The sequence below is a fragment of the Sturnira hondurensis genome, unplaced genomic scaffold (genome assembly GCF_014824575.4).
Source record: "Sturnira hondurensis isolate 20B ecotype Veracruz unplaced genomic scaffold, ASM1482457v3 Scaffold0019865, whole genome shotgun sequence".
Taxonomy (NCBI): Eukaryota; Metazoa; Chordata; class Mammalia; order Chiroptera; family Phyllostomidae; genus Sturnira; species Sturnira hondurensis.
Window position 1 is genome coordinate 177,913 of NW_028092496.1, and position 7,659 is coordinate 185,571.

Consider the following 7,659-nt stretch of genomic DNA (forward strand, 5'->3'; position numbering starts at 1 on the left):
ATGAAATATACTTTTGGGGAATTAGAACAATATTCTTGCATAACTAGAATTTAAGATTTCCCTCTGGATTTTAAAGTCAGTCTGCTGTATTCATGTGGATTAGATAGTAGATTTTTTATTAAAAGTCCACTTTAAAAATACTTTCAATGCATATAAAATGAAAAGTCAACATCCCTCCCCCCCCAAAAATGACCATATAAAATTGGAATTTCTTGAGAGCTTGTTTGGAGATTCTAGCAGGGGGCCACAGGTACTTTTACGCCTCTGACTGAAAACTAACCCTCTCTTCTAGCACAGAATGTTGTCCACTTTGACTGAGTGTGCAGCTTCAGGAGAGATGCATAGGGATTGGTGAGGGAGGAAGGGGCACACTTGCCTAGCCAGCCAGATCAACCAAATCAACCTTGGCAATCAATGGGGTGACAATTGTCTCAGCCAGATCAATGGAACAGAACAGACAGCCTAGGAGTAAAGCCATGCCTCCATGAACATTTCATATTTGACATAGGTGGCAAAAGCATACATATAATGAAGCAAAGACAATCTCTTTGATAAATGGTGTTGGGAAAACTGGACTGGTACATGCAAAAAAGTGAAACTAGACCACTAATTTATACCATACACAAAAATAAAATAGGTAAAGACTTAAATGTAAATTGCAAAACCATAAAAATCCTAGAAGTAGGATAATCTATGTAAGTAGATCTCAGATGTCCAACAGAAATACTTTTTAAAAAATATTTTATTGATTATACCATTACAATTCTATTCCCCCCCTTCATTCCCCTCCACCCGCACACTCCCTCCCCCACCATTCTCCCCCCCTTANTCCATCCTCAAAACCCCCTCCCCTCCCCTTCCTCCCCTTTAGTTTATGACCACGTGTCTCAAGTTCCTTAGATTCTATATTTCCCACATTATTCTTGCCCTCCCCCCTATCTATTTTCTACCTACCCTCTATGCTATTTTCTGTGCCTTCTCCCCTCTTCTCCTCCTCCCAGTCCCCTGTTGCTAACCCTCCATGTGTTCTTCATTTCTATGGTTCCACTCCTGATCTAGCTGTCCTCTTGGTTTGCTTTTGTTTTAGGTGTGATTGTTAATAACTGTGAGTTTGCTCTCCTTTCACTGTTCATATTTTTCATCTTCTTTTTTCTTATATAAGTCCCTTTAGCATTTCATATAATAAGGGCTTGGTGATGATGAACTCCTTGAACTTGACCTTATCTGAGAAGCACTTTATCTGTCCTTCCATTCTAAATGAAAGTTTTGCTGGATAAAGCAATCTTGGCTGTAGGTCTTTGGATTTCATGACTTGGAATACTTCTTTCCAGCCCCTTCTTGCCTGTAAGGTCTCTTTTGAGAAATCCGCTGACAGTCTGATGGGTACTCCTTTGTAGGTGACTGTCCCCTTATCCCTTGCTGCTTCTAGGATTCTCTCCTTCATTTTAGTCTTGGCTAATGTAATTATGATGTGCCTTGGTGTGTTCCTTCTTGGGTCCAACTTCTTTGGCACTCTCTGAGCTTCCTGGATTTCCTGGAAGTCTATTTCCTTTGCCAGACTGGGGAAGTTCTCCTTTATTATTTGTTCAAATAAGTTTTCCACTCGTGGCTGTTTCTTTCCCCCTTCTGGTACCCCTATAATCCGGATGTTGGAACGTTTAAAGATGTCCTGGAGGTTCCTAAGCCTCTCCTCATTTTTTTGAATTCTCATTTCTTCATTCCTTTCTGGTGGGATGTTTTGTTCTTCCTTCTGGTCCATTCCATTGATTTGAGTCCCAGTTTCCTTTCCATCACTATTGGTTTCCTGTGCATCTCCCTTCATTTCAATTAGTTTAGCCTTCATATGTTCCTCTAATTTGTGACTATAATCAACCAGTTCTGTTAGCATCCTGATAAACAGTGTCTTGAACTGTGCTTCTGAGAGGCTGGCAATTTCTTGGTTGCTTATTGTTATTGGCTCTGGGACTTTGAGTTCTTCTTGTGCCATCTTTTGGGCTGTTTGTGCCTGTTCTGTAGCAGGATCGGAGCCCTAAGGTGTTCACTAGAGCAGGGCAACTAAGTCTCTGGGTTGTGACGCTGTATGTGGGGGCGGGGTCAATGGGGAACAATGGTGTCCCGTCTGCTGCTGGCTTCTGTGGCCCCCACAAGTGCTGCAGCTGCCACTGTCACTGGGCCCAAGCGTTTCGTCCCACTGCACGAGAGTGTGCCACCGCCGTCAGCCCTCGCCCCCTGGGGCCTGCGTGGTCTGTCTCACTGTGCTTGAATGTGCGACCGCGGTCAGTCTGCCCGACACCCTGACTGGGTCCGGGCCACTTGTGCGCCTAGGTCAGGGGATCTGTCCTGCCCAACCCTGCTCACTGCTGGCTCCGTCCCTCTTACCATCCTCATTGAACAGTTAGATGTAGTCGAACTTCTGTATAATTCAATTTTCTGTCCTTTGGCTGTGTCTTTGTTCTCCAAACCTTAGTTGTATTCAAACTTGGTTGTGGGAGAAGGCACAGTGTTTCCACCTATGCCTCCATCTTGGCGGAAGTCCCAACAGAAATACTTTTGATGATATATGTGCTAAGCCACTGGAAACAAAAGAAAATGAACAGATAATACTACATCAAATTTAAAACCTTTTACACAGCTAAAGAAACCATCAACAAGATGAATAAGGAACCCACTGCATGGCAGAACATTTTTGTCAATGATACATCTGACAAGGCTTTAATCTCCAAAATATACAAAGAGCTAATACAACTCAATGCCAGGAAGACAACCCAATTAAGAAATGGGCAAAAGACCTGAATAGACACTTCTCCAAAAGGGAAATGCAGAGGGCCTATAGACATGTGAAAAAATGCTCGACATCACTCATCATCAGAGAAATGCAAATTAAAACCTCAATGAGATATCACAACTGTCAGAAATGCTGCCACCTACAAATCAAAAGACAACATGTTGGCGAGGATGTAGGAATGCAGATTGGTGCAGCCACAGTGGAAAACATTTTGGAGTATCCTTAAAAAAATTAAAGATGGAACTCCCTTTTGACCCAGCAACTCCACTTTTGGGAATATACCCTAAAGATCCCCAAATGCCAATACAAAAAATATATTCATCCCTATGTTTATAGCAGTGCTATTTACAATAGCCAAGATTTGGAAACTGTAAGTGCCCATCAGTGGATGAGTGGATAAGAAAACTGTGGTACATTTACACAACGGAATACTGTGCAGCAGTGAAAAAGAAGAATCTTTTACTTTTTGCAACAGCACAGATGGACCTGGAGAAAATTATGCTAAGTGAACTAAGTAATTCAGTGAAAGAAAAACACAATACGATCTCACTTATATGCAGAATCTGATGACCATAATAAACTAATGAATGAGATAGTAACAGAAGCTTAGATACATAAAACAGATTGACAGATTAAACAGATTGACAAACAGATTACTGAAAAGGAGGGAGAGGGGATGGGATGAAAGATGATGAAGGGATTAACCAAAGAACATTTATGCAAAACCCAAGGACAACAATGTGGGAATTGTCTTAGGGTGGGGAGAAGGTGTACTGGGTGAGGCAGGGGAAGGGGAGGAAAATGGGAACAATGATAACAGCTTAAATGGTAGTAAAAAATAAATGGAAAAATTGGAATGTCTTATACACCTTCATTTCTTAAGTTCTGGAAAATAATTAAAAAGAGATAGAATGCCCAAATGCATTTTCTTATATTGTTTTCAGGAGTCAACACAGAATATTGGTTTTAAATGCTTTTGAACCCTCAGCACTTTTCAAATGGTAGAGCCGATGAGCATACATCACAGTCCTTTTCATACTCAGCAGAACAAAATTTTGCCACTTGTTATTATTATTATTAATAATATGGCTATGACTGATCATAAAGCTCCACTGAGTTTTGCCTTATAAGCACATGTTTGTTATAGAAAAAGTAGAAAATACAAATAAACTTTACCTGTGCCATAACCCTGACAGTACCACTATCAAAATTTTGTTATATATCTTTCTACTCTTTTTCTATGCATGAATGTACCCACATACACAAATGTACAAACTTTTAACATTAACAAAATTTTAAATGCAAAGATACACTGTATTTTTATCTTTCCAAGGGGAATCATGTGAAATTCATAGACACCTATTTTCTAAATAAAAATTGACAAAGGATGAAAAACATTTTCCATCATTTAGGCTCAGGGGTGTCCAACCTTTTGGTATCTCTGGGCCACACTGGAAGAGGAAGAGCTGTCTTGGGCCACACATGGAGTGCATTGTGACATATAATCACAAAAAATTTATAATGTTTTAAGTAAAGTCCTCCCCCCCAAATTTGATTATGTTAGCCATAACATAATTTTCTAAATTGTGATGAATCACTTTGTACTCCAAATGAGAAGCATTTTCAGATAAAAGAGTCAAAACCACCTTACCCTCAGGTTTTATATAGAGATCCATTAGGATCATTTGTAGCTGTTAGGACTGTTATCTCTATAACATAAATGTTATTTTCTTAAGATTGCATTCAGGAACAGGAAATAGTAGGTTTCACAGGCCTAACAGCTACAAATGATCTAAAAAACAGAAAAGGGAGAGATGTTGGGAACTGCCCTGCCTGGTTTCAGGAGCTGTAACGGCACCCGCCCCCCCCCCCTTGGAAAGGCTGAGTGAACAACCTTCGGACCATAAACCACTAACGAGACAAAGCTTATCTCCCTGGCAGGAGTGCTGCTTCTGCTCCTTTTAATTCATCCATAACTGCCCCCATTTGTCGGTTAGCCAATGCTTTACTGACTGACAATAATTAATGAACTTTACCTGTATTCCTGTGAAAACTGAAACCCAATAAAAACCTGTCAAGGCAAGGGTTGGAGCGCTCTCCCCTTGAGAGAGTAGCCGTGCTGTCCCTTTTTCTCACACTGACTCGGTAGTCAGTATGAATTTGTCTTGTAATTCATCCATAACACTGAGGACACTGCGGGCCGGTGTCTGAGTCAGTGTCGGCCCACATTCATAGCCATCCTGAGCCACGTGTGGCCCACGGGCCTAGGATTGGACACCACTGATGGCTTGAAAATAAGCTTCTTGCTAAAAGGATTAAATCAAGAGCCTGAGGATAAAGGGTGTTTTTGAGGATATTGGTGATCGAGTATTATAACTTTATAAATAATATAAATAACCACCTGTGAAGCACTGACCTATGCACTAAAAAGATTTCAGGATTGATCCCTGGTCAGAGCATATACCTTGGTTGCCAGTTCAATCTCAGTAAGAGTACATTTGGGAGGCAACTGATTGATGTTTCTCTCTCTCCCCTCCTCCCTTTCCCTTGTCTTTAAAATCAATTAAAAAACATATCCTTAGGTGAAGGTTTAAAAAAAAAACAGATGAGAGACAGAACAGTACAATTGGCCATTTCTGAAGAGAATGCCTAATTTTGCACATGAAATGTCAGTTTCAGCAAACTCAGTCATTACTTAAAACATTTTCAGGCATTGAGATATTTCATTAAATGTGAAGGGTTGCAAGGAAACCACTGGAGTTCAGTTATTTTTCATTAAATAACTGAATATTTGGCTTTTTGGATATAAAATCTTTTCCTTGTAGTACTATTGCTTTGTCTTTGTTAATGCCCATCTTAATAAGTGTATAACCCATAGAGTTGCTGTATTATAGTCTGTATAGCCATTTCCTTATGGTGGACTCTTAATTTGGGTCTCTTTCTACCACCAGCACTTTTAGGGGGATTTATAAACTATGTAATGCTGCTGTAGTAAATATCTTGGTGCACAAATCATTTCTACTTCTGAGGAGTATTTTTTTGTCTTTAAGATAAATTTGGTCACATTTACTGACCAAGGGGTCTGAGCGTATTTCTAGTCCTTATTATTAAAAAATCTTTTTAATATAAAAATTCCCAAGCACATTTAAAAAAGGGAGAAAGGTCATAAGACCCCTCCATACATCTTCAGCAATTATCAACATGAGGCCAATCTTGTTTCATCCACACACCTGACATTTGTTGGTGCCCATTATTTCCATCCATCTATCATATTCCAAGTTGTAAACGTATGTCTTTAAAGGAAGGACTCTTTAAACAGAGAGCCACATTACAACTGTCACACCTAAAAAGCCTAACCATTAAATATCTCTGGACCACATTGTTCCAACTGTCTTATAAACTTTCAATAAACCTTTGTTTGAAGGTAGATCCAAGCAAGAGCCCCTACAGTGCCATGGGTGGCTATATCTTTAGAGCTGATCTCCCCCCCTCGCNGCCCCCCCCCCCCCCCCCCCCCCCCGCAGACAACTCCAAGAGAGGCGACCGGAGAGCGTAATTATCTGCGGGTCCGCTTCGGGTTTAGGCAGGGGGCCCCAGGTGGGGACTGTAATCCGCGCCACCCGCACTGCCCGAAACGTGGGTTCCTGGGTTTCCACCTGCCACTTTAAGAGGAGATTTTGTTGCGCATCTCTGCACCATCCCGCTCCACCCCATCCCCTCCCGCCAAGCTCCACCTCATCCCACCCTACCCCGCTCCACCAGGTTCCAACCAAGCCCCTCTGGTGGGACACAGAGCATCCGAGCGGGTACAGCAGGTGAGGCGTGCGCAGCCAGCCAAGAGGCAGCTGTGCCTCTTGGGGCGCGGGCCAGGCGCAGGGTACGGGCGGGCAGGCGCAGCTCAGGGCTCAGGGAGAGGACTGGGGGTTGGCCCAGGGCCTGCCCAGGACAGGGGCTACAAAGCAGGCATGGGGTGGCGGGTAACGGGGCATGGGCAAATGGCGGGTACAGGGCCTTAAGGGGTCCTGGGAAGGGGCGACCATGGGAGATGTGAGTCTGTGTGTTTGTGTGACGCAAGTTACGGTAAAGGAATGCAAACCCAATAATAGTTATAAGAACAGCAATGATGACTTTGTAACAGTATTATCAGCAACAAAAATAATATGATAATAATGGCTACTAGTAGTGCTGGTCTTAGTTCTGACATATATTACATAGTTTACCTCAGAGTTCTGTGAACAAGAAATGGGAAAATGCAGGTAAAGCAAATGTGTTGGATGCTGTTTTGAACTTTAAAAGTTTTACACAGTCTTTGTGAGGGAGTAGTATTTGCCATCCTTGCTGTATAGAGGCAGAAATGAAGGCCTGGAGAGGTTAAGAAATTTGCCCAATACCACACAGCTGGTAAGGGGTGGCTCATGTTAAAGCCACAGCTCCTATCCCTGAGGGGATACCAGCCACTGGAGCTTTAGGTTTAGGATTGATGAGCACAGAGGCTGAAGAGCAAAGCTGGTAAATGCTTGGAGTCGTTTAGCTTTGGGCTTGCTAATCTGCCACTTTGTAGCTGTGTGAGCTTGGGCAGTTCACCTGGCCTCTTAGAACCCATGTTCTCATCTGTGAAATATATAATGGTAATATTTGTCTCAAATACTCTGCAAGGATGAAGTGCCAAGGTGTGAAGAGGGGCGCTATACAGAGTTGTCTCTCCTTCAGTGGTTGCTGGGGTTATACACACAGAGAGTTAGGCAGCAATGCTCAGGGACCCCCTCCCTCCCTGCCATTTGCTGGCTGTGTGACCTCTGCATACCCATTAATCTCCTCTATGAGACTACCTCTCAGGGCTGGTAGAAAGAGTAGATGCAAGGGAGAACCTGGCA